Genomic DNA, 27760 nt, shown 5'->3' with positions numbered 1-27760 from the left:
ATATCCCAAACAGACCAGGCTCTATTTTACTATGTATCACCTATGGAAATAAGCACCAGTCCTTTCTTTCTCTCCTCCACCTGCTGACACATGTTCATTACCACATGCTTATTTACCTGATTTTCTTTCCTGAAACTATAGTTATTATGCTCTGTCTTCAGCACCCCAGTTTCTCTGTGTTCGTGTTCCTTCTTTAGCAACATTCTTCAGCTCTCAGTGTGGGCTACACCTCTCTTCTAGTGGGGGCTAGTTGTTCCTCTCTACTGACATCTCTTTTGTTTCACTTTCTTTCACTTCTTCAGCAAAACCAGCTTTTATTTTTAGGTCTCCTCCACTAGCAATCCCTTTCCCCCACAGTCATGTGAATAAAAGTCCTTCACCCAAGATGCACACCTCCCCTCCCAAGTCTCCTACTTGTTTGGAGCACTCCATCACACTGGCAGCCTCATTGCCTCTCTAACACATCAGCTGAAAACTATTGTCTCAGCTGCAGCTCCAGCCTACAAATCATCCCTCCCATGCACTCCAGCTGTTCCAGGTCTACATGGCCTCTGCCAGAGACCCTCAGTAGGATAATATCCATCCACAGTGCCTTCCTAAAGTTACACCCCTGTGCTTCACCAGCCTTTCAATTGTTCCAGTAACAATTACCTTCCTCTCCTGAAAAGAAAGGTACAGCCACACCATCCTCTTCCTCGGCTACTATTCCCATAACCACAAACCCTCAGTGCTCCCTTGCCAGTCGGTGATGAAAGATATTTGCCTGGGTCAGTTTCACCACTTAAATAAGCTCATCGCAGGAGCAAAGGTAGTCCCTAATAAGGCTGCTGTCCCTCTCCAAAGGTTCAGCAGACAGACCTGTGACAATCCTGTCTAACTCCCTGAACTAGGATGGTCTCCTTGTTCCCAAGAGCAAGCCCCCTTTTTGAACATTACACCACCTCCTAACATGCTCTTTGGCTTCCATGGGCTGGAGATCCTTCTACCTCCTACTGCCACAGAAAGGGCAAGCAAAGCTGAAGTTTTCTGGGATGATACACGGGAACTTTCAGTCCTTTCTCACAAGGAAGTATCTCTGTTTCATGAGGTACTCCACAGGCCCTTTGGACTGGGGGCAGGAAGTGAAGGGTTCAGAGAGGTGGAAGTACCCTCTGTGGTAGGGACACTTCTTCCCTGAGCAAACAGGCACAAGTCTGGTGCACACCATGCCTCCACGTGGCCTTCAGAGCTGCCCCTGCGAATGAACGAGGACAAGTGACACCAGCTCTACCTCCACTGACAGCTGCTGTCTGCAGACCAAAGAACACCATCATCCTGCATGACCACCACCTCAGACCCACTCCACCATCCAGCAGTTCAGAGTTAGGCTGATTTTCTTGTTTACAGGGAGGAAGGAAAATTACTGTTTCCAGCTCCATGGTGTTCTTGATTACATTCAGCATTCAATGCTATCATCACAGCCAGTACTTATTTTCTAGCATCTCCAGACAGAAAAGGAAAAAGTGATACCCTGGCTCCAGATTCCTGGCATAGCCCACCACTGTCAACAGCCTCTTCTCAAGATTTGGTGAGACTGGAAGATTTGGCCCCAGTGAAGAGGTAACCACTGTGTTTATTGCTGAGTGAAGACCCAGAAGGAAGTTTCAGGAAGGAACCAGAGGAGAAAAATGATGTGATTAAGAAAAACTCTGCAGTACAAAGATTTGTGTGTTGGTCCATTCTATACAAATATTTCACTTCAGTTAATTCCAGGATCTTGCATTTCTGAATGCTGTAAAAGACTGAAGAGGTACACGAGAAGCAGGGGAAAAAAAATGAAGAAGAGGCAACACAGGTGAAGTACTGAATGACTGGAACAGGTGAAAGAACCAGAAATGCTGAAAACATCTCAAAAGAGACCAGCCTCTCAATGCATGACAAAAAATTAGATTCTTTTTAGGATTTTTAAAAGGATAGCAGATCAGAATGAATGTAAGAGCTAACAAATGCAGGCAGTTTTTAGGAGGAAGTTCACTACACTCTTGCCATCAGTTAGGTACACACAAAAAGTCAGGTTCTCCACTGATTTTTCTCAATTGACTCCAATGAAATTACTAATTTGCACTGCACTGAGTTATACCTGATCCCATATCTACCTACTCTTCCTTATGGCAGAGGACTTAGAGCAGAGCTCTGTTGAAGTCAGCAGATATGTGCAGCTTGCTTTTACACGTGTCCAGCCCAAAGCTTTCCCCCTGTATCCAGAAATCTTTGAAAATGTGCCAGTGTTGATGGTGAAGGGGTAATGTGAGGAAATTTCCCCTTTTCTGGTATGGCTGGGCTTTGCCTGTTTTCTTCTCTACATCTGGGTAATTGTATTTCAAGTGAAGGCTTTCTAGCCAGCAAAAAGAGGCCCTGCAAAATGAGTTAAAGGAAACCACAAGTTTGGCATCAGAGCCAGCATCCTTCTCTGAATCCTCACGCCGAGCCTGGCTGTCTGAAAAGCTCTGCTTGATGAGGAGCACAAGACTTTTTTGCATGTGTGACAACAGCTGCAAATATTTCCCTTTGGTACATCATGTGCACACAAATCCATCTCCACTGACCCCCAGACATGTGAAAATATAAGGCATGATAATAGATTCAACAAACACCTAGGCACTGAAGGAAGTGTACAAGTCCAGAGTAGCTCCTTGTGAAGACATACACCCATTTTACACACAAAGCCTTCACCTCAGACACAACTGGCCATCCAAAGAGTGAGCACGGATGCAGCATCTGTGGACAGCAGGCTGGACCCAGACCCTGTGACCTCTGTTGCAGCATAACTTATGCTGCCCAGGTGGAGCTTTCATCCTTCTGAATATCAGAGGGATGCACAAATGAGGCAGCTACTGCTGCCACAGGAAAGGATTTCAGCTTCCAGCTCTAACAATAGAGTCTTGTCCTTTCAGATCCATAGGCTCCAGGTTCAGTTCCCACAGACAATCCACCCAGAGTGGTTGTCAGAGCAACCCTGGCCTTAGAGGTAAAGACTTACTGGAAATGACTTTGTAATAATTTGAGCTCACTCAGGAGAGCAGTCCAAAGTTGTGCATACACAGCCCTCTCCAGAGTGGAGTAAAACGATCTGAAATCCCACCCGGCCACCTATCTGCACAAGCCTTTACACAGAGCAGACACACAACCAAATTGTGTGTGATGAAGCAGGAAATCTTTCCCCGGCACCTTCTGCATCCTTCCTCCCCACTTTCTTTACTTCTGAGGAAACACTGTGGTGGTAGAACCTGCCAGCCCAGCAGCATCAATGTTTGGTGTTCATCCACACCAAGGGCAGCTGACACATGATCCTCTTCTACCAACATCCAACCTGTCCGAGTGGGCACGAAGCTGGGTGGTCTCTAGGACAAGCTGACCACTCAGCTACCATAAACATAATGGAGTGAACCTCATGAGACAAACCGAGCTAACTCAGGAAACAAGTATCAACAAAACCAAAAAGACTGGGGTTAAAAATCACTTTGAAACCATGCTAGTGCTAAGCATGCTGTGTATTTACAGTGTATTTCAATCATGTAAGTGATCAGTCCAGTGTAACACACACCACGTTGAGATAGATGCAGCAGATATAAACTCAGTCTGATTTCATACAGTAAAAATGCATACATGCAAACAGAAATATGTTAAATGCATTCCATACAAAGCATTTCTTCTTATTATTTTAAATACATATCTCAATTGTTTTGCCCAGTTTTGAGCCCACTTGAATATTCTAGGATTGTCCCAAAACCCAAAAGGGTCAAGAGCTCACTGACTTCAGTGGGTGTTGGGCCAAATCCTACGAGATGAAAATTCCTTTAAGGACTAGTGTTTCAGTGTGCTGTGTTTGCATTCAGTACAGAATACACCAGACTTGCACCATCCTTACAGTGTAGCTACAACATAATGTTACAGCTGAACTGCCATAAGCATAGACTGAGAAATTTAGCAGTGTGAATGATGAGCAAGTCCAAAATACAGTGTATCTATTGTCTACCTCTGCCAAGGCTCCTGTGAAGCATCACCAGCGAACATTCAGCAAGTGTGTTTTGGCCCCTTCTTACCCACTCGAGCCATTAATCATTCATCTTAATTATCTGGGTGTTATTTTGTGTTCCTCCCCCACCCACAGCGCCTGTGTGTTTGTGGTATCCATCTGTTGTTCCTAACCATATACTTGGAGTGCAGGATCTCTGAGGAAAGGGCCGTTTACTCATGACCTGTGCACAGCACTTCATGCACTTTAGCCTCAGACACCAGCTGAGACCTCACAGTATGCCTGGCCACAAACCAGACTAAGTCATGATAATTGTGAGATTCGCTGCGTGTGCCCAGACACACACACGGACATAATCCTGCACCTGTACAAGTCCACTGGAGGCAGGCACACAGGTGCCACCTGATATCAGGGCAAGGAGGAAAGAGAGGGGCAAGGAGGAAAAGCTTGGAGCATGAAATTTTAGCTGGAACTATCTTCTGCCGGCTCACCCCCTCTAGCTGCAGCCCACAGCCTCGCAGCACCACACAGCGTAGGAGCCTCTTGCCACACTTGAGCTACAACACAGGTGCCCAGGGCATGAAAACACGTTTCTTGAATTCAACTACTGCATTGTGCACGACGTAGGGGAACATCTGAGGTGCTCTGGGGTCTGGTGCCGAACACATCGACACTTGTGTAGACTTCAGCAGGAGCAGGGTTAAGGAAATGTGTGCTTTTGCAAAGCTCACCACGTGCACTGGTGCATGGAAGGAAACAGCAATGTCAGTGAGATTGAATAAGTCTTCCCTGGCTTTAAGCTACTTCTCATTTCACAGCTTCCTTTTTTTTTTTTTTTTTTCTGTTGGATATAGTCAGACATAGTTTGAAATGTTACTGAAATGTATTATCATGGCATTTGTGCTTGAAATGGAACATTTAGCCAAACCTGGTCTGGAATGAATGATTAGAAAAAAATTTCCAGAATTAGTTGTCCTCCACTGATACCATTTTCTTTTACATTTTACTAGCCAAGGTGCACTTCTCCTGATTTCCCATATTCACTGAAACATAAGTACCAAAGCAGGCAAAGACAAGGTGATCTTTTTCCTTATTTGTACTGCAGATGAAACTAAAGCTCACCCATGTGTCCCCTGCCAGGTCCCAAGTCTTAAGCCTAGTCTCATATTTCAAGCAAAGACAAGCAAAGTCTAGGAGACACAAAGCATCAACAAAGTTTAAGCCCTTTTGCAAATCCCTGTGCACTGAAGGGAAGACATTCCCACAGCTATGGCTAGGTGTGCCAGCTCCCTCCAAAATCCTGTTCTCTAACACCAGCCGTATCTGGAATGTGCATGCTCAGAGCTGTGGGAGCGGGTGCGTGATTCTGCAATTCAGCAAGCTCTTGCAGCTCAGTCTGATGGGTCTTCTCGCAGAAAAGGATCTTGAGACATTCTACATCGCTTATGGCACCATCTCCCATGATGAAAAAGATGACTGGAGGGTCAGTTGGAAGGGACAAGGAATTGCTTGTTCCATTAATTGATTCCCTGCATGTTTTGGGAACAAACAGAGGACTTTACTTAGAAGAGCTGTCATTCTCCTGCCAACACTGAAGATGGACCCAGGGACTTAGGGAAAAAAAAAAAGGTCAGGACAAGGCCTGTACAATGGGTATGTCTGGTACACTGCTAATGACTATCATCTGGGTGCAACAACGGTAGGATGAGACTATTTCTTAGTGTACACAGAGCAAAGAAAGCCCCTTAAGCAAACATACCAGCAGAACAATTAGATGGTTAATCACAACGTTGGCCATGAGAAGTTTTCCCCATTTTTTCCACTTCAAAGGAGCAGTGATTAATAAACAGTGTTAATCTTCTGGGGAGATGAGTCAGCCCCCTGCCCACGCTCGGGTTATCCTCACAGTGCTGCTGTTCAGAGCGTGAGAGTGTTCCCTGGGGAGAAGAAATACTTCATTTAGCTTGCGGTACTCCACACCAGATCTCACATCATTGCTCTCCATGGCCCTCCTTCTAGCATTCCTAGGAAGGCATCATGCATGTGGATGGGGAGGGATCCCTGACTCCTCCTACACACAGAGTATTCTCCAACTCCAGGTGAAGATAGCAGAGGAAAAGCCACTGGATGGATCAGAGGCACTATGGTAAAGTTCAGAGATTTTGGAATCTCTGTTCAGCTTTATCCATAGGACAGGAGTAGGTTGAAAGACATCAGCATTCACCATTGAGTCCATGGGATGAATCGACCACCTCCTGCTTTTTATCCAGGTCAGTTAAAAATGTACATGTGTTGGGTGACAGAGCAGACCACAAAATGGAGACAATCCCACCTTTGTTTGTTACTTGCCCTGAAGAAATGCACCCAGACCCAGGAGGAAGTGAGCTCAAGCAGCTGAGCATGAAGGGCGCTTTGCACAAGTCCTGCCTAACACCGGAGAGGGAAAGGTCTGATCACAGATGTGCTGTGATCACGAAAGACAGACAGGTCCCACTCTTCTTTCCACCGTGAGGAACACATGCTGGCCCACGGTCGGTATCAACCTCTGCCTTCCTCTCAACGAAAGGGGGATACATCTGTGGGGAGGATGACACCAGAAGCTCAGGCAGCAGCAGACAAACACAGTGTTGCTGTTGCCTGTCTCAGGGCACACACTGAAGAGCTGAGGAGGAGAAGAGCTGAGAAAATAAAACGGAAGCCTGAGAGGACCAGCAAGTCTGCGTGCATGTCTCTGAATTTAATAACAGGCAGGCCTCCTAGAAGGTGAACTATTTTTTCCCCTCATACAGCCTTTGCTTCATGCTCTCACACAAGCAATAATTACAGAATCTCCTGCTTTGGTGAGCTACGTCACTGGTGTGCACATATGCAGTGCCTTTGTAAAGCTACTTCTACATGCACCACCCACTGTGCCAAAGGCACTGCCACCAAGGTGACACACCCTTCTCAGTCCTGTTCCTGCGCTGTCTGTCCTCAGGTGGTCCCACCTGGTCTCAGCTGTCCTACAGGGTGCTGCCAACAAACCAGGTCTTCATCCAGTCTGTCCCACCATGGAACTGTCACAACCAGTGGAGAAGCACCGATTCACACCAGCTGCAATACTCGCCTGATGTTCTGATGTCCCTCTTGCCACCCACAATGACCGCGAGACAGACATTAGGTCTGCCGCAAATTTCCTCCCTGCCTCTGCTGTGAGGGCCCTCAGCTCCTCGGGGCATCACTGCCTGGAGTGCACTTGCTGAGCTGTGCACTCCAGAGGACATTGCACTGCAATGACACTTGTTCCTTCAGCTGCTCTCATTCTCTTCCCAGAGCTTTCCTTTCTCTGCTGGATCTTTGGGAGGGAAGGAGCCTCCACAGAAGAGCTGGCTCTGCTCAGCAGGGCCTCTGCTCATTTCCTGAGAACTTTTTGACGCGTTCCGTTTGTGACCAAGCTTGGGCTGGGATCCCAGCTGATATTTTAACTTCAGCCTCAATAGATTTCAAACTGCAGCCACTGTAAATAATTCCCTGACATGCACTCCGCCTGCTTTTTGGCACTTCTGCTTGTGTACAGTATTTTTAATATTTTTTTTAAGTTTCTTAGCATTCTCTGTGTCAGCTGTCAAGAAGAAGATGGCATCTTGGTGAAACTGCCTGATCCTTGGTGAAGTCTGGAGACACCAGATTGGTTTGACAATTCCATGCATAATAGCAATCACATTCTCTACTTAACGAGAGACAGATAAAGTGGTGTGCCATGTTCTTGGAGATGTTTACAGGACAGAGAATACTGGAACAACCACATGGCTTCAAACCAGGGAGCAATCAACATGAGGAACCTGGTTTCAGCAGTCATCAAGACCAGAAACTAAGCAGTCTGTAAACAAAATGGGATGTAAAAATCATCTGTTCTGGGAGTCAATAAGAAATTTTACCCTCTCACGCTGCTTATTTCTAAGTCTTCTCAGAGTTGACTTATGCCTTAAGACATCAGAATTCCTCACTGAGCCTTGCAAAGTACTTAATAAGCATTTACTTAGCTTATGCTTATTTTTACATAGGCAGCCAGCTCCAATGGGATTGTTAGTGTGTTAAAGGTTTATCAATTCATTGCTAAGAAATCACCCAGTCTGGATTTTGCTTAACAAAAGTGAGAGAAATCTTGCACTTTCCTCTGTGTTTTTGTGCTTCTATCATGCCTGTCAGACAAGGATTCCTCTCATGAAAAGTACAGATGGATACAGATCACCTGGTCTCAGCCTTTAGGTTCCCCCGCGGTGCAGGTGACAACACTGGGGAACACAGCACTGAAGAGGTTAACAGGCATTATCCTCTCCCTCACAACCACCTTTCCTAGCCATCACAAGGAGGATTAGAGTCTCTGGAAACAAGGATTCCACAGCAAAAAGCAATCAAAAGCGCTGCACATGCCTTTCGTTGGGTATCATCCATCCCACTGCCTTAACCTTTCATCAGGGTTCCTTTCACAGCATATAAGAGTTGTGCAGACATCTGAGGCCTCCTTCCAGGCTCCCCCTTCTCCCGGGGCTTGATCTGAAGGCAAAGAGTGGAAACTCAAAACAAACAGTAAACAAAACCAAGCTCTCCTAAGTGTAAGCCACACATTTGTTTGGAAGCTTCTTGGCTAATTTTACTCGCTGTTTCCTGCTCACTCTGGAATTTCTTTTTCCTTCTCTTTTTTTTTTTTTCTTTCCCTGACTTGGTTACAAGAAAAACCAAGTGAGGTGGGGGAACCCAGAAAACTATTAAAGGAAAAAAAAAAATACTCCCTCAAGAATCTCTTGTCCTAGGTCAGGGACCTGCCCAGCTCTGTAACCATAGAGCTAATGGACACATCAGGGTAGAATATTCTCCTTCTGCTTGTCCATCAGGTGTCTGATGGCAAACCCCTTCAAACGTTGCTACTTCCTCCAGATTGAGTAAGTAGATCTGTTTATGGATGGCCCAAGCTGAAGCCCCAGACATCTGTAGGACTTGGCTCCAAGTCAAGGTCTGATCTGAGCTATTCTAGAAATTCCAGTTTTGTCTGGCCCAGAAGTTTTTGGCCATCCGCAGAATGGAAATATGAGTGGAAACCTGTCATCCCAAGATGGGGGAATTGGAGTGAATTGTAGGCAGGCTACTTTAAGCTCTTCGGGGTGCTTCCCAACTGGCAGAAAACTAGCTTAGCTGCAAGAATCAGTAAAACCATGTTGGGTTCACACTACCCAAGATTCTAGCCTTCTGCAGAAAAATTCATGGCATTCCAGGGTCTAATGGACAGCTGAGAGAAAACTTGCCATTTATTAAAATTCAGCAGCTTTATGCTTTCAGGTTAGAGTGTGAGGACATTCCTGGTACCATGAGAGAGCTCCAAGAAGGCCTCCAACAAGCTCGAATTCCTGACACCTGTACCGGGGACATCATCTGGGCGCTCAACCCCTGTTGTGCTCAGTGTGGCTCCAGTAGACAGCAAATTAATTCTCTTCTCCAGAAACTTTGAAAAACCCAATTCAGAGGACATTTCTTTGTGCATCATAAAGAAGCAAAGAAACGCAGAATCTCTGCTCTTGTATTGGCAGCATGACTTGAGGGTCTACCAAACAGTCTGTGCCCATGATATTGAACCATTTCCTTAAGGGGATTGTAGTGCAGAAAGGAAGGCTTTTGAGGCAGCTATTTTTAAGCCAGGACTGTGCCAATCACATTGTGTTACTTCCAGTTTCAGTCAAAGGTCAAAGCATTTTGGTGTCACCTTTTTTGTATCTCCTAAAGGTTTTACTGTCCCAGGTGAGGCTGTCACAACCTTCATGTCTCCTAACCCACATTTTTCCATGATGGGAAGGATTATTTGAATGAGGATTCTCTGGCACTAGAGAAAATCTCTAAGGTTTAACTTCCTTAAAAGAAATAAACAACAGACAACAAAGCAACTACCTATACAAGGTGACTCTCCATGCATGTTATAGTTGTTTGCACAGTTAAGACATCATTAATGTACAGAGTCAGGAAGAAAAATGCCTGGCACTCAGCTGTCATTGAAGTGAAAGCACAGACAGAGCCGGCAGTGTTGAAAATTAAGGGGAATGGAGTGTGCAATGATTTTTTTCCAGGGGTGAAGGGCAAGCCAGCAACATATCAATGCCACTCTCACAGGCCTTCCAGGATGTCCTTTACTACATATTTCTGTGTCAATAGCTTCTTTCAAAGTCTGGCCACCAATAAAGAGGTGCAACTGTTTGGTCTGCCTTGGCATTATATTGCTCATGGGTTCTGGAGAAAAGTCCTAACTGAGATCCTTGAAGTACCTAAGCCTTGCAGAAATTATCATAAGCCGTTTTTCATTATCCCTGATTCATCAGCAGGGAAACTGAGGCAGCAGGAGGTAATATACAACACAGTGGTAGATGAGAAGAGAATGTCTTGCCCCAGACTTCCAGCCGTTTGGCTTTGCCTACCAGACAATGTTGGATCCTGGGTAAATAATGGAGCTGTCACACCCAAATGTTATTTTTAAACTGCGGGTATTGGGTTTGGCACAAACTCCAGCAAAGCACATCACGACCGAGGGAGTCCTGACGAACAAGTGCCCTGCACAGATGGAGCTGCTTTGGGGAAACCTTGTTGTTCGCTACATTTATGCAATCGGTTGAATGGGAGCCCAGGCCCCAACCTGTCAGCTGCACAAGAGCACAGGGAGAGCCTGAACGAGAAGGACATGGCAGGACGGAGCAGTTGGCTCCTACCAGCTGCCACCTCCTCCACCCTGCTGCCCTGGCCCAGGCCGCGCCAGTCAAATCCATAGGGGGGCAGCAAACCCTTTGCAGTCATGGGACTACATTCCCAAAATGATCCTCTTCCACACTCAGTCCCTGTGCAGCTGGAGAGCCCCACGCACACAGCACCCTTTGGAAGGTCAGCATGGACTCTGCAAGCTCAGGGGAAGGAAGATGGACCTGCAAAGTCTCTTTGAACTGGACATAGGTGTCCAGTTCAGGTCAGCAACCCAGCTAGGGGGGGCACAACATGTGCCCGAGCCCATCAGTAGGGCTGGCAGGGCTCTGGAAAAGCAGACAACACACAGCTAATTTCAGGTTTTGTTATGAAAACCTACACTTCCATCTAAGACTGCCAGAACCCTTTTGTGGGTCAATGGATGCAGGCTCACTTTAAAGATTTGGGGCATGCAGGGTCCAAGATGCTTGAGGCTTTTATAATTGCTCTGGTATGTAACAGCACAAGGACGGCCACACTGGCTCAGCACAGAGCTACATACCCAGCTTCCATGGTGGTCAACAACAGGAATGGAGGAAAGAGCATAAGAAAAAAGCACACAGGGACTTAGTCCACCCCCAGGATGCTCCCCTGCCTCCAGAGGTACACAGCTTCAGTCAATTTTATGGTACGCCATGTCCTCATGCTCCCCTCTCACAGCTGCAGCTTTGGCACAAAGCAAACCTGAGTTTAAGAAAGAGGCCAGAACGTACATTAGTCTGTTCATGTAGACAGAGCTCAGATGCAGCAGTAGGTGAAATTGTACCCCAATGGACACAAATCTCTTGTCAATTATAACTAATTAGCCCTTTAGCGACCCTAAATCTCAGAGCACCAACTTTGCTTTGAAATCCACACTAACTGTGCCCCCTCTCTCTCTCAGATTTCTGGTCAAGCATCTCTAGAAATTTACATTCAATGCTATACTCAGTCACCCTGAAAAACTGAGAGACTGATTTGCTCTCTGGACAGGTCAGGGAGAACAGACTAGAAAGGCACACAGGTGACTTACCCAATATCCCAGAGGCAGCCAGAGGTGAAGCTGGGATTAGCTCAAGCATTTTCCACTTCTCCCCTCCCAAGCTCCAGCCCTTTCCTGCTTGATTTTGCATTCTCCACCCAGCTGTCTTTACTGAACAGTGCCTTTTAGGCAGCTGTCAGGTTTGGATGAGTGTCTCCACTCCATCGAATGGGCTGTCCCGCTCTGTGCTGTTAACCCTGATTTCCCACTGGAGTGAATGAGGAAAAAAAAGACAGATAGCTCCATGGCAGCTGGATAGGAGTTCACCTCTCCCTGTCCCTACAGCAGACAATCTTCTCCTCCTTTTCCCCTCTCCACTAACAGCTTTCCTAGAGACCCTTTTGTCTTCAGCTCCCTCCAGGGAAAAAAAATTCCTTGTTTTCCCTCTATGCTTCTAAAAAAAGAGCTAGGACTTCTAGGTCCCAATTCCTTCAACAACACAGTGTTAACCCAGAGAGTGGTGGACAGGTGACAAACAGGTCAGCCCTTTTTTCTACTTTCCTCCTTAGAGGCAAAAAAATAAAAACTTTAAAAATCAGTTCTACCCATTCCTGTAAACTTCTCCATCTTAACACAGACATTTCCCCTTCCTCAGCCCCGGAGCACCCTCTCTGCTTGCCTCCACTGATAACACCCCAGACTAAACAACTCTATCCCCTTTCAGTGGCTCACCTGCCTGCTCTGGCTACTGCCTGCCTGAGCTCAGGGAAGAGGCACCAGTTGCTAAGCTGTACAGGGGAGAAAAGCCCCGAGGGGAGGAGAAAAAAAAAAAAAATCCTGCGAAGTGAAAAGAAAGGAAAAGGGAAAGGATTTGGTAGCAGCTTGAGAAATGGACCAGCAGGTGCAGGGAGATGCAGCCCTAACAGAAGAGGGCCTTATATAAAGACCTCAACTGTGCTGGCTCTTAGCAGAGGGATGCCTGCCATCCCCAGATTTATCTCAACAGCTCTGCAGCAGTAACCTATCCAGCCATGTCTCTTTCTCCCTTTGCCTTACAACAGCACAGCATCCTTCCCCCAGGATCCCAAACAGTGAGGTGTAAAAAGCCTTCTGTTGGGCCCAGCTGTCAAATGCCCAGGTCAAATGTATAAACAGAAGGGAGACTGCCTGATCCCAACACAAACCTCTGTGATCAGTGCTGAGGTGTGTCAGATTAAATGATTTTGTGATCACCTCTGGCCATGAGGACCCAAGCACTGAGGGAGGTGATGGGAATCCACACAGGAAGCTTGCAAAGCATTTGCCTGAAGATATCCAACTTGCAATTCTCCAAGACTTCACAAGCAGAAAACTGCCCTGAGAAATATTAAAACAACAAACCCTGAGCTCTGAGGTTTAAATAGCAAAGGTAGGGCTTGATAAAATTTTCCTTGGCGTTACTGCCCATAGTGGAGAATGAGGCTAGCTACCTGGTGGATGGAGGGGAAAACAGCCTCCAGAACTCAACTGCTACAAAACCTGGGGCTGGATCCAAGAGGAGCGCTGTACAGAGTCCTCTGCAGAGAAGGAAGGTTTATCAAGGTCTTTTCTGTCTGCTCGGAAGCTGGTTTCGATCGACAAAGGAATCGCCACCAGTTCCCTTGCCTTACCCCAGTAACACATAATGCTCCATCCCCGTTCCCTTCCCTGCCAGTTTGCTCTAATAAAAAGCAGAATTGTGCCTGAAAAGCATGTTGTGCAAAGATGGCCCCGCCAAGCAGTCCAAGAGATGCACTCGCCAGCAGCCAGTCAGACACACGCATACCCCAATCCCTCGCTCGCCTGTAAACAAGACAGATCGCTTTCTCAGCTGCTGTATAGGAATTTCAAGCTGCTGTGGAAGAAACCTCTCTCCTCCTGGGTTTTAGTGCTGTGTTCGAGGTGATCTGGAAGGGCAGCCTTGCAGAACTACCTGTCTTTGCAAATCTGAGGTCCTGACACCTCCTGGTCTGTGAAAGCTTTTAATGGATGCCAGTGTTTTAATTTCAGACTCTAACATTTGAGTGATCTTCACCTGAACAACCACACAGGTCAGCACCAAGCAGAGGTCACCTCAGTGGCATTCATGTGACACCTGGCAGAGTCACCCCAGTATTAGAACAACACCTCAAATGGTGCAGCAAGACCTTGCCATCATATGAAGCAGGCTTAGTTAAGTTAAGCACTTAAAATGTCATGCTTCTCAGACACCAGATATTTAACACATTTATTATACTAAGAATTACAAAGGGGCTGAAAGGAAAGTGAGGGATGGTTTCCTCCAGGGCTCTCCTGAGTAACTACCAACAGAAAAGCTTTGACAGAGTCAGACAGAGAGAGTAAAAGCCTTGACAACAGCCATTTCCACCATGCTACCAGTTCACAGCCCAGGGTGTAACATTGAAAACCATTCAGCAGCATCTGCCAGAGAGAAAAGAGGAATGAATTCTGCTGAATCCAGACCCAGTGCCACTGTAATGCATGACAGAAAATCAATGAGGCAGAGAACAGCCTCCAAATTATTTGTAGTGATATGGGACACAAACATGAAGCAAGACAACCAAGTGGCACGAGACCTCCCTGGTGAGGAACACCTGCACAGACAGTGGCAAGCAGCATGAAAACTTGGCAGGACAGTGAGTGCTCCCTCCCCAGGCGGGCAGAGGAAGAGGAGGGGGCTCTGAGCTATGCACACTCCCAAGCACTGCTGCCAGCCCAGAGCAGTCTGCTCTCTCCAGTCGCTAATGGGGATAGAGTCACTTCAACAATGCAGAAGAGATGCTCCAGGACCATGTGCCAAGCTGCATAGCACAGGGACAGGCTCACAGGAGCTGTGTCCTCTCACTCAGGGCAGCCAAGATCTCCCTGTCCCTCAAGGGCTACCAGCAGAGGAGTAGCTGCCCATCACCTGGAGGTGGGGACAGTGGCAAGGAGGGGCAGAGACTTGTGTGCAACATAATGGCAGTGCTAGGCAACACCAAAACCAGCATAAAATTAAGAATCATCAGACAATTTGCTCTGATGCACACTCCAGGTCTGGATCTCAGACCCATGGCAGGCAGCCATGGCCAGCTGAAGGTTAAGGGAGGAAGGCTGGGGTAGCCCAACTGCAGAAGCTGTGAGGACCCAGAACAGCCCTGAGAAATTGACATCTTTCTTTTCCCTCCAATCCTTTCTGGCTTCCCTCCCTGCTCCTCATCAGCAAGTGTATCTCAGCGGTCAAGAACAGATCAAAGCCCTCCGTCCACAAGCCAACTCTCCTCCCATGGGACAAGCCCCAAGGCATGCTGCAAAGGGCACTTTTCCCCTCCAGCCACCCTCGGCTGCAAGCAGGCTGTTCCCTCTCTTTCATCTCCCTGTTTGATTTTCCTTGCTCTGGTTCTTAGAGCTTGAAGTCAGTGGACTGTTCGTTAAAAGAGAGGGAAAACAAGCCATCCCAATGCTTGAATAGCTTTACAGCGAGATTCCTTCGTGGAAAGCATGACTGAACATAACAGGAAAGGTTCTCCCTGAGAGGTTTTTTAATCTAGCTTTGAAACATCGGTGAGGGTTATACCCTGGGTTTTATTATACTGCCTATAGCAAGGAGTGTTCTAGGAGCAATCTAGGCATTTTATAGGTGCCTGGCCAGCGTCACCAGTTCCACCCATCCAAATATCACAAGACACATTCAAAATATCGAGAGACCAGCTTTAAATAATCACAAGCCCTTTATTATTTAAAACTCCAAAAGACAGACCTTCCTTTCTTTGCCGTCTGTTTTTCTGAGGTTTTAAGATTTATGTCATCAAACTCTGCGTGTATAAAGGCGCGGTTTGGTTGCTTTTTTTCTGAACTCAAACGTACAGATCTCATATAAATCCTTTGACCCCAGGACCTTAGTCTTTGGAGAATAAAAAACATCAAATACAGGAAGATTCCCTCAGAATTGACGACCCTTGTTGCTAGTTTCCTTCCCAATAAATTTTTTTGCATCTTTCTGACAGCAGGTCACAGGTTGCTCTAATCATATGGCCACAGCTATCTAGGAGGGGAAAGCATTTGGGACAAGGTTTTGAAGAGGAACACTCATGGACATACATCATAATAACAAAGTTGACACGTTCACCCAAAGGGTATCTCTCCTTCCGTTATTTCAAGACACATCATGCATGATAAGATTAGTACACCACACGCATCCTCTTAGTATTTGGGTGTGCCTATTTTCCTCTCAACATTGCAATGGCACCACTGATAACAGGAGAACTCAAGCTGGACTCTGCTCTCACTTCTGGTACTGTCCTACCAGAGAGCTCCACAAATTGTCCAGCCTTACACTGGTACAATGAGCAAAAAATCCACTCTGCCCTGGATAACACTGCTAAACCTGGCCACAAACAGGACACCCATGTGCCTTAAACAGGATTAAGCATTGCCTAAACTGTGCAGTCCATCTTCAGAAGTTTACAGGCAGGTGCTGTAACAAGACCTAGGCAGCACAAAGCAGACACATAATGCTGTCTTACTCCATAGGTTGGGGATCCGCCCAAAAAATAGAAACCAACAAGGCACAGGGGAAAAGGGAAAAGGGAAAAGGGAAAAGGGAAAAGGGAAAAGGGAAAAGGGAAAAGGGAAAAGGGAAAAGGGAAAAGGGAAAAGGGAAAAGGGAAAAGGGAAAAGGGAAAAGCTGTGACTGAACTGGTTTTTATTTCCCTTTGATCTGCCTGACTCTCCAGGAGTCACCAGTAACCAGGAGTAATTTATTATAAGCTTTAGGCTGCTCTGATTTATTCTGGGAGCTGAAGCCAGGTGCAAGGAAGTTCAATAGCCAGCATTTCTTGCCTTTCATCAGGGGGAGCAACACACTAAACATTACAAATCCCCAGTGTGGCATGTTTTGGGCTTTGATACAATGGGCAAAGACAGCATATTCAGAAAGCAAGTAAAAAGGAATCAAGACTTTTTTTCAAGTAGGATGCACAAGCTGCTTATTGAGAGTCCTTTTTCTAGCTGCAGGTCCCTACCCTGGAAGGGCACTCAAATCATGCTGCGGCATCAGCAACAGAAAAGTAAAAAACACTGACAAAATTGAGAGTAGAAAACAATAACCTTGATGACTTTGAAAAGGAAGAGAATGAGGTGGAGCTTCCCCATCTATTTTCAATTTCCTGACATGACATGCAAAAAAATGGACAACTCAAAGTTTGATTCAGAGAGCAGAACTGAAGAAGTTATTCATTATCAGCAGGACTGATTGGAAAGTCAGCCACTGGCTGGGCTTTTTCTTACACTTACAAATTGTTCACAAATAGATACTAATTTTTCCCAAGTGAATCTACAAATTTCAAAACTATACCCCAGCAGGTTAGGAAGTACACAAATATAATGGTCCAGCGGCACCTACCTCCCTTTGACTTCTTTCAATAACTCAGCCTTCACCAGCCCATTGAACAAGCCCAGCTGCTCTCTTGGAGCTACTCACATGCCTTCCACATGGATTTTCACTTTTTGCTGTTCAGGGTATGTGACTGCTCATCTGCACTACATGGTTTGATTCTACAGCACAAATGGATGACCAAAGACTTCTAACACAAGACAACAAGCAAGGCTGAATGATGAAGTCACAGTTCACATTTTTTTGGACAAAACAAGCTTTTGTGCTAAAGTTTGCGAAGCCTTTTAGATTCATAAACATTTTCCCCGCTGCCCAAAGGTCATCAGCATACGCATAAATAACCAATAATATAACTCAATGGAGATCAGCAAAGCCAAGTCAAATTGAGAGTTTGCCAACATGCCCACAATACTGTTTACTCCATTAGTGCACCAGACCCTGCAACGGAGCACTTGACTCTGTCCCTTCAAAATTAAATGAAAGAAATGGGAAAAAAAAAAAAAAAAGCAGCAAAGAGAAACCAAAATCCATCTGAATGAGTCAGAACACCATGTGATGCCTGTCCCCTTGCAGACCACTCTGCAGCATGTGCTTCCACCAGCCTGTATATGAGATGTCAAACCATTCAGTCTATAAACCCACTTTATTATAAATACTAGCATCCTGTCCCGGTGGATTTGAGGTTGATTTTTTTTAAGTTTTAATTCAAGCCTAGCTTCATCAAAACAGCAATGTTACGATATTCCAGAAGCAAGTGGGTTTGATTTCAAGCTTGCCAAAAGGCAGAGGGAGGGAGTGAGTAACGAGGAACAGCTAAATCTTTTCGCTTTCTCTCCTCAGCACCATTGCGAAATCTTTCTCCAAAACATAAGAATGAAGTCAAGTTTCCATGTTTTAAACAAACCACAGTGTGTTATTGTACTACACTTCTGCAACGGGGAATATAGGTCAAGAACTTTTGGACCTTTCAGATTTTAAGGTATACAAACTCTGGCAGCATTGCTATCTGTACTTTTCCTTTCCCTGTCTTCCCCCTACCTTTTTTCTCTCCACCCCTGCTCTTTTCTTTCCACTCTGTTCCTTTTCCCCTTGCCTCTTGCTTTCCCTTTTCCCTTCTCTCTTTTCTTTTCCTCTCCCTATCCTATCCTAATACTGGAAAGCTGCTACAAGATGCAGCTTCAAATCAAAGGCCCTGAAAAGCTCCCTTATGTTTATCGACACATTTTCCACTCTTGGGTTTTTATCCAGTGAGATCCAAAAAATACATATGTGTGTGCCGATGAGCATGCATAAGTGTCTGCACGCACACGTAGTGTGTGAAAACACATGAAAAGCATGTTTGCGTGCATGTCCTTATGCTTGCAGGTTATTCTTTTTTCCCCCTTCTGCAGCCTTAGGGAAATTTGCAGGCTGGATGCTGCAGGCTGGCTCTGTGCATTATGAAGCGTGTCAGGATGAATAATGGGGGCAAGTGGCTCTGCCAGCGGGTCAGGGAACAGCAACTGCGTAAAAAGGCGGGATTGTCCAACAAGCACACGCAATATCGGCTGGGGTTTGAAACCCGCGGCCAGACAGACACCAAGATCCAGTTGGAGACTCCAGGGCCAGGAGAAGCACCTTGCCCATTTCTGCTGACCCCTAGCAAGGGTGTGAATTACAGATTGCCACCCAGGAATACCAGTAACTTTTTCCCAGCAGCTCAAAGTACAAAAGCACTTAAGCAGATGTTTAAAATCAAGCTGCGCCTTGGACCTTGTAACAGACTGAGCTTGGTCTCATTGAGCTGGATGATCAGGGGCAGATCTTTTGCTCGTAAAAACCCCTTGATTTTAACTGTTTGCTTGATAATCATTTAGATGAAGATCCAGGCACAATGCTGACACCCAAAACAGGGCTATCAGCTGGAAAGGAATGACTGTGTCCTAATAAAGAGGTGACAGGCTCTTCCTGAGACTTTCAAGGGTATGTTTCCTGGAAATCATTTTCATACATACCTTTACTCCAGTTAATGAAAGATGAACATGCTTCACTCAATATTTCAAAAAATTTGCACAGGATATGTTTGAGAGTTCAGCATAAAACTTCTTGGGCCCAAAGTTTGCACATGAAAGGCTGGAAAAAGCAGTAGAGAAAAACACTAAGGAAAGGTTAGCACAAGAAACAGAGCACAGAGAAAAATCCAAATGAAAAGATACATTCAGTCTATACAGTATTATACCCACAAAGGACATTACATGCCAGGAGCTAGAAGTCCCATAAATGCCAAAATCCAGGTTATTCATGTAGCAGTAGCTGGTTCCCTTCAACATGGTGGTTGTGACACAGCCAGTTTTTTCTACAGGATATCCCCAATCATTCTTCCCTGGCGCCCATCCAAGTCCAAATTTTTCTGCCTGTCTCCTACAGCCTTTGTTCTGCCTCATTCTGTGCAGTTGCCTCCACAACTTAGTTTCTCATCCTCTAGGACTTTGTCTTTCTTGAATTTCGAACCTCTGCTTACCATCCTGAAGTTCCTTGCCCCATCAACAGCCTCAGTTGCCTTCCCTCCTCACATGTGCACTCCCCATCTCACATCTCATTTTCCATCCATACAGTTCCTTTCCTGGTATCAGTCTCCTCTTCCCTTCTGGCTTTCAGTAGCATTTCAAGTCCCAGGCCTCCTGCTAGTCCTCACTTCCCCCTTTGTCTTCCCATGCCACACTTGTTATGTCCAGCTGCTCCCTTTGCTGCCTTCTCCACCACATTCAGCTCCCAGCACTCCTTCTGCATTTGAAGGCTGATTGCACACCTCCTCCCTGCCTCCTGGGCACCACCAGAACTGAAGCCACCAAGACTGCAGGAAAGACAGACAGCTTTTTCACCACCTCCCTAGAATCATGGTGCCATGAGAGTCATTAGGAAGGTTCAGGGATGAAATATGCTCTTGCTTTTGGGATAAGCACCACAGTGATGCACTATTCAAGTGGACTCATCAAAGCATTTACCAGACTCTCATCACCACAAGCAGACTAAGATATATTTTTGGTTTTCTTTTCTCCAAAACATATAACACAGCTGAAACCAATCAACTTTTCATAGGAAAAACAGCAGGCTCTTCCTCAGTCTCAGAGGGTTGAACTCATCTGTCTAAAAATGAGGAGTCTGTTTTAAACAATTTTTCTAAACTACCTCTGTCATGAACCCCCAGGATGCAATTCATTTCACTACTATTAGGTACCTATTTTCAGATGGGCTGATTGAACACCCTCATCTTTCTCCACAGAGGATAGAGAAAGCTTAGGTCAGACAAATTACCTGGAATAAACACCTAATAAACGGCCAGCACTAAAAAAGGGGTGAGTTCTACCCCCTGGTGATTCCTCAATGACATCTCAGACTTATTCAGAAAGAAGAAATCAGCTGCCTTGTGAAGCAAAAAAAAAAAAAAATTAAAAAAAATTTTTGCATTTTGGCTTTTTTCAAACACAGAAGGAAAAATAATGGAATTTTTTCCTCATCTTGTCCCTGGAAATGAGTGAACTGTTTCAGATTACACCATCCCAAGAAAAATCTATCCTGAGTCACACGTGGGGCACCATAAATGACAGTCAGAACAGTTTGAGATTGGCAGGATCATGAACAAATGAATACAGTGTTTTATCATAAGTGTTGAACAAAATCCCAAGAGATACTAGTCCCATTTACACGTCAAGTAGGATGCAAGGACGCAACTCTCCGTTGCTTTGATTTGCAATTTTTCTTCAATGTCACCTCCATTTCTCTTCAGAGAGAAGGTGGTGTGAAGATGGTTGTGTTTTCCTTTAAATGTCCCTTTTGAGAGGGGGATGGAGAAGAGAAAGGGGAGGTAGAGTTGCTAAAAAACTTGGAATTCAGTTACAGGAAAAAATGTGCCTGAAAAGCTACTTTCCAAAGCCAAGAGCTTCACAAGATTCAACAGTTCTTCCAGGACTATAGGATATACAGATACATATCACTCACAGTAACATTCTGCAGGCTCCAGACTCCACCAAATTATCAGGCAGGCTTTCCAACAATTAATGAGGGGGCTGTCAAATATTTAAAACAGAGCACAGTGACTCCTTCCAACACAGCCTGCAGAGGTGCACAGCACATCTGCATATTTTAGCATGGGGAAAAGAGTGAAATTTTTTTCTTGTATGAAACTAAAAGATAGTACGACCAAGGAAACAACATTCCTCCTTGCTCCCTTCTGAGCTAGGTCAGTACAGTAAATAACAAAATGCAAAACTGCAGGCCCACCCCTGCCTTCAGCTTCATCAGGAGAGGAGATCTGGCCCTAAGCTCAGGTTTTTTGTTGGCAATGGCTTTGCCAGATACTTGGCATTACTCTGCAGCACTTTGGCCCATTGGCAACACAAGCACTAGCTAGGAGAAGCTATGGGAAACCTATTCCTAGAATGAATTCAAAAAAGACAAAGAGCAAGAAAGAGCCCACTTTGTTGCCTTTCTGTTCATGGAGATGGCACCAAGGATACCCCAGAAAAACACCCAGCCACAGTAGTGAGTCCTACCCGTGTCTTCGCTGGGTATCCGTCCCTTGTTACTAGTAGGAAATGGAAAGTTCACAACATGCTGGGCACTTCTGGGTGCTATCAGACAATATCAGACAGCTTTACACATGCCTTGCCAAGGCAGGACAGCCCTGACTTTCAACAGCAGCTGTCTACAAGCTGCTCTGGCAGCCAAGACTCAGCTCCCAACCCTCTTAGCCCTTCTTAGGCCCAGAATTGGTCTCCTTCAGTAGGAAGACTTCCCCTACACGAAGGGACACCCAACAACATTACATGGGAAGGTGGAGAACCCGGGAAATCCTTAGATGCTGGCTCATGGCAGGTTTGAAACACTTCTGCTGCACAATAACAGAGCAAAACAAGAGGTGTGTGGGTAGAAGTCCAGAGAGCTGTGTTGGGTGAAAGGAGTAGATGTCCGGGAGAGGGGAACACCCACCAACACGACAATCTTGCAACTAGTGAAAAAGCTTTGCATATGACCCTTGCCAAGAAATCCCTTTTGGAGGAATAAACCTGTTCTTCTAGCAGTCTTCCCCTACCAACCTTGACTCTACACTCTGTGGCTGGTCCAAAGCATTTGCTTTGGAAGATGTGGCCTTTGACAATCAAATTACCAGACACTTCAGGTTTTATTGCAAGCCCTCCTGTCTTAGAAAGAGCTAATGAAGATCCCACTGTGCTCCTGGGCCTGTGAGCTCCAATACCTCATACTTGTGGCTTGTTGGAGAGTAGGTCTGCTTACAGCAGCCGCGCTTTGCAGCCTCACCCCACCCTCCCTGTAATACCACAGCCTCAGAGAAACCCTCTTTCTGACTCACAGCAGACACTTTTTTTTCTCTTCTCTTCCCTTTGTCTTTTCCCCTGCATAGTTTGCTGACTAACATTCAGAAAAGGGGTTTTGCCTCCCAGAAAACAGGCAGGGCATTTCCCAAGGGCTGCCAGCTGCAAGCACGGGATAACTTCCATTCCTGTCTCGACAACCAGCGTCAAGGTGTGGGTGTGTGGGGATAGGGTGCAAATCACCAGAATGCCACAGCTGTTCTTCAAGCAGTGGAGCAAGCTTTCACAGGCTGTGCCTGGGAGGCACATGGTGGGATCTGGGACCCACAGGCCCAACAAGAGGGTGTCTCCAGATCCTAGTACCCTCCAGGGCAGTACTGTCCGTCCTCTTCCCAGCTCTGCTGGCAGATTTTCTCCCTGGCTTTGGGAGAGATGCAAAATGGCTAGATCACCACTTACCTTGCTCAAAGGCACTGGTTGCTCACCTAAAGGTAAGCCCAGATCTCCCTTCACCGTGCTCTTAGAGTTGCCTGGAAGCAAGAGAGCCACATGCTGTGTCTATGTCCTACTTTTTGACATCTTCGAGCCTCCCAGATCTGCTCTGATTTTTATGTCCTTCTACACTTCCCTGAAAGGAATTTTCATTATGCAAGACCAGGGAGTTGTGGGAAAAGCCAACACACTAATTTTAAAAGGCAAGAGCAACATCTTCAAGCTTTTTGGTAATCACTCCAAATTCTCCTTTGTATGAACTCTGGTTCAGAGCCTCCCTACTTCACATTGCTAAAGTCGGGGACCCTCTCCATCCTCCAGAAACTGTGCAGCTTGCTCCTCACACCAGTGTTGGGGAAACTTGCCCAGCTGAGTGGATAAAAACTCAGCAAGGGCAGAACTGCCACAAAGCAGGGGAACTCATGGAGTTTTGCAGCCAAGCTCCACCATGACTGTCACAGGGGCAGGTCACTGTCCTGAAGGTCACCCCTTGATTCTGTTCTATCCAGAGCATATGAAGAACTGGAGGCAGAAGGAGGTCTCTACCCGTTCCCAGAGGGGCTTAATCCCAATCCCTGCACTACCCTCCTAGAGGAGCACAGGCTGCAAAGGAGAGGCTGTCAGGAGAGGACTCCCCAGCCACACACTGTGGGCATCTGTACCACAGGGAGGCTGTTCCTCCTCAACAACAATCACAAAGGAAAAAAAAAAAAAAAAAAAAGCAATTTTTCTTCTCCCCCTGCTCCTCCCTCCTTCCAGAAAGTCTTGGTTTCATCCCACTGTGGAACAAAAACAAATGCTCTAAACCGCAACATTTTTCACAAACCGGAATTTCTTGCAGTCTGGCCAGCCTTGGTGGATCAATACCAGGCATTTCTTTCCTCCTCTGCTCTGGCCTTTCCCTTCCAGCCTCCTCCCCCACCACCCCACTCACCGAGGGGAATAAGGGAGCCAGAGGTGTCAAACGGAGGAGTTGGGAACACTCCAGCTTGGTTTTAAAAGGGACAGAAAAAACACTGGTGTCAGCCGGAGCACCAGGGCAGGCGCTGAGACCTTGTTTTGGATTTTGCAGAGACTGTCCCTGGGGAGAGCTGTCTTTTTTTTTTTTTTTTTTTTTTTTTAATGCATGGTTTTGTTTGTAAGTTAAAAGTCTCGGGATTTGCAGTCTTTGAAGCATGGTCAGCCTGCCAGATGGAATTAGTCAGTGCCTTTCTGTCGGAAATCCCAGGCAGATGAAGCAGGATGGAAGGACAGCATTTTTCTCATTTACCAGGAAACCTCCTGCATTGACACCCACAAATTCAGCCAGAGAGCTCCACGGGACCCAAAAGCATGCAGGATTGAAGGCAGGAAGGCAAGCAGAGGCCCAAAGCTTTCATGTGCATTGATCGGTGTGGCACCACTGAAGGCAATGGCCCCCAAGCAGATTTACACTGCTGAAGATCCAGCCCAGATGTTTTTGCTGGTCCTTGCCTGAAGCTATAAGATGTCAGCGGAGTTTCCTCTGCTTAAAAGTGGTGCTGAATTTGGCTGTCCCTGCCTCTGAGTCACACCATCTTTCCATTTCTTCCCACCATGGCCTGTTTCAAATCTTCCTATTTGTGGACTCCTCACAGTGAGCACTCTTGCTCCCAGGTGAGCAGTCTCATTCTCCCATATTCCTGAGTGAGCTTTTGCCTTCCTTCACACACACCCTCAATCTCACATCTAAGCCCAAGAACCCAAGTGTCATCTCTGGCATGTTACCAATCAATTTTCTCCTCTCCTCTTTGTCTCTTTCCTGAGCCCACCGTTTGAGTGGGGCTCAACTATTCAACCACTGAGTCTTTCCTGAGCTCCCCATGTCTCTGCTAAAAGCTTCAGGTCATTCCTCAGGCAGTCCCCTGACAAAATTACACTTGGAGAACATCCACTTATTTCTACATCATCTGAAACACCACCCAAGAGGAGAGTTAGTACCACTTGTTCCAAACATTAAATGTATGGATGACAGCCCATCATAAAAACATCAGTGGATGTGGGAAGAGCTCATGAGTGCTAGACTGGAACTGACAGTCTCCTTACAAGAGAGACCAGAGCTAATCACTCACCAGCTGAGACCTCAGCTTCATTTCTCACAAGGGCTGGAGGGGGCGGAGAGGCTTGGTGTGGTGTCGGTGCACAGTGGTGCTATCAAAGCAACCGTGCAGACAAATGCATAGAGACAGTACCTTTCACCTCTGAACTCTCCAAATCTCTCACTCAGCAGCATGATGGTTACAGCATCAGGGTGGTCCAAGAAGCACATCACCTTAGTGACCAGAGTGCTCAAATACTTGAGGAATGTATGGATCTCTGTGAGTGAGGGATGCATTTCAGGGATGGATCTCTGAGCAAGGTCTGTTTTAACAAGGCAAGAGCCAGTATCTCAAGAGCAACAAGCATGAGGCAACAAGCATATTCAATTTATTACAGGTTTTATGCTAAATAACGGAACAACCAAAATCAAGGCCAGTTTTTGAAACCTTTTTCAAAAGCCTTGCAACTTCTCCACCATCACACTAGCAGCAGCCAGCCTGTGGGATAAATGCTGGCTATCTGCAGGGATGAACATCTTTCTTCCAGCTCTTATCACCCTCTGTACCAGGTCCTCTTAAATCCCCAGTACATCCACAGAGTAACACTGCCCTGTGGTGATTAAATGCAGTTCCAGCCACCTGAACATCCACACAGCAAAGTCACCTGTGCCACAGGAAGGTAAAAAACAATGCCAAAGAGCTGGAACCAACTCACAGCCCTTGCCAGCACTGCTCGTGGTACTGGTGAACATCACAAAAAAACGAAGACCAGTCAAAGCAAACAAAACTTATTTCCACCACTCAGAATACAAGGCAAGTCAACAGCTCCATCCACCTTTTTCCATCAGGTCTATCCATGAGCCCAAACTGTTGCTGCTTCAATTCCTTGCTCCTCATGGTGCCTTCTCTGGGCCCCTGCTGTGCCACTGCTGGAGCCTGACTAGTTCTGCATCTTTAAATTCTGACTCAGAGCACAGACAACTGTGTTAGGAAACTTCAATCTCCAAAACCACCAAAGAAGATTTCCAAAGGAGGCAACAGTGTGCAGCTGTCACCTGGGCTATTTGTTACTACAGGAGTAAGTGCTGGGGCTTGCTCAACTGAGCAAGAAATGCATGCTTGGAGTGGGTAGAGCAGAAGCTGGACTCCTACCTTTTGATGACATTCTGGCTGCTCAGAAAGACATGGCACTGCAGAGCACAGCATTTGGCTTTCACCCACCTCACATCTTCCCTCCATCTTCCAGCCTCCCAAACAGCCTGGCCCCACCCATACAAGGAGTCACAGAGGCACAGAAGGAGTAAGGTTGGAAGGGACCACCGTGGGTCATCTGGCCCAACCTCCCTGCTCAAGCAGGGCCATCCCAGAGCACATTGCACAGGATTGCATCCAGACTGTTCCTGAGTATCTCCAGTGAGGGAGACTCCACAACCTCTCTGGGCAACCTGGTCCTGTGCTCAGTCACCCACACTTTAAAGAAGTTCTTCCTCATGTTCAGGTGGAACCTCCTGTGCATCAGTTTCTGCCCATTGCCTCTTGTGCTATTGCTTGGCACCACTGGGAAAAGCCTGCCTCCATCCCCTTGACACTCTCCCTTCAGATACTGACAGACATTAAAGAAGTTCCCACTCAGTCATCTCTTCTTAAGATTGATCTGGCCCAGCTCCCTCAGACTTTCCTCATAGGAGAGATGCTCCAGACCCTTAATCATCTTTGTAGCCCTCCACTGGACCCACTCCAGGAGCTCCATGTCTCGGTTGTAGTGAGGAGCCCAGAGCTCAGCACAGTATGGCCTCACCAAGGCTGAGCAGAAGGACAGGATCACCTTCCTGACCTGCTGGCAATGCTCTTCCTAATGCCCCCCAGGACTCCACTGGCCTTCTTGGCCACAAGGACACACTGCTGAGTCATGGACAGCTTGTTGTCCACCAGGACCCCCAGGTCCATGTGCCTGCAGTGAGAAAAGCCACGCCTGGGCAGGAGCTGCCCTTACCAGCCTGCAGAGGGGCCAACATGGGTTTTATTTCATTGCTGCAAACAGAAGGGGACCACGGAGACCAGGAGTGATTTAATTTACTGGAGGTCTGGCCCCATTATGTACTACTTCGTGCCTACTTAAGAGATGCTATGAAGCTGCCAACATGGCCCATGGCTGGGCAGAACATGAGTAACTCTAGTTTAGAGGAAGAGGCAACAAAAGAACCTAAGAGAGGCCTGAAACCAGGAAAACAGGCTTGTTTATGAAGCCAAAAACAGAGTGCAGCATACTCCAAGACCAAGGGAATTTTTCTCGCAACATTACTTTGTCTTGGCTACCTGGCCACTCTCACATAAACAATGGAGACACACCAAGAAAGCAAGGAGATTTCACAGAGGTTATAAAAATATCACTTGTGTAATTAGACTGAATCAAAACTCATGACTTTCTGGTTGGAAGGAATGCATGTGTTTCCCCTCTCATTTCTTTTTCTCCTCTTCTCAGTTTTTTTTCCTCATAAAAATCTAGATAAACAAAAGCCCTAGGATATTGGATGGTTCCTTGCATATTGTTTTAAAAGCAGAAACAACAACAGCAGCAACCACCGTGGTGAGGAGGAGAGTCTGCGATGGATGCTGCGCAGCCCCTGTTTTCCTCCATTTGCAGGATCTCTTCTCACCCTTGTTCTGCCCCACACAATGTCCATCCACGTGTCCTGTCCCAGGACAGGATGAGGCACCTTCCCGTTGTTTTGTGCCTTCCCCTCTTCCCACAGCCATGGCAGCACTCTGTCGATG

General features: G+C 46.4%; 1 long non-coding RNA gene across 1 annotated transcript in view; it reads right to left on the bottom strand.

Moving 5' to 3' along the window:
• LOC125328075 overlaps positions 1-27760 on the bottom strand; it is a 110826-nt gene that overhangs the window by 58492 nt on the left and 24574 nt on the right. The window contains exon 3 of the long non-coding RNA XR_007204531.1: positions 19119-19236. This is a non-coding gene — a long non-coding RNA (uncharacterized LOC125328075). The remainder of the gene's footprint in view (positions 1-19118; positions 19237-27760) is intronic.

Source organism: Corvus hawaiiensis, chromosome 6 (genome assembly GCF_020740725.1).
Source record: "Corvus hawaiiensis isolate bCorHaw1 chromosome 6, bCorHaw1.pri.cur, whole genome shotgun sequence".
NCBI lineage: Eukaryota > Metazoa > Chordata > Aves > Passeriformes > Corvidae > Corvus > Corvus hawaiiensis.
Note: the sequence above shows the minus strand (reverse complement) of the source record. Positions and strands in the feature narration are given on the sequence as shown.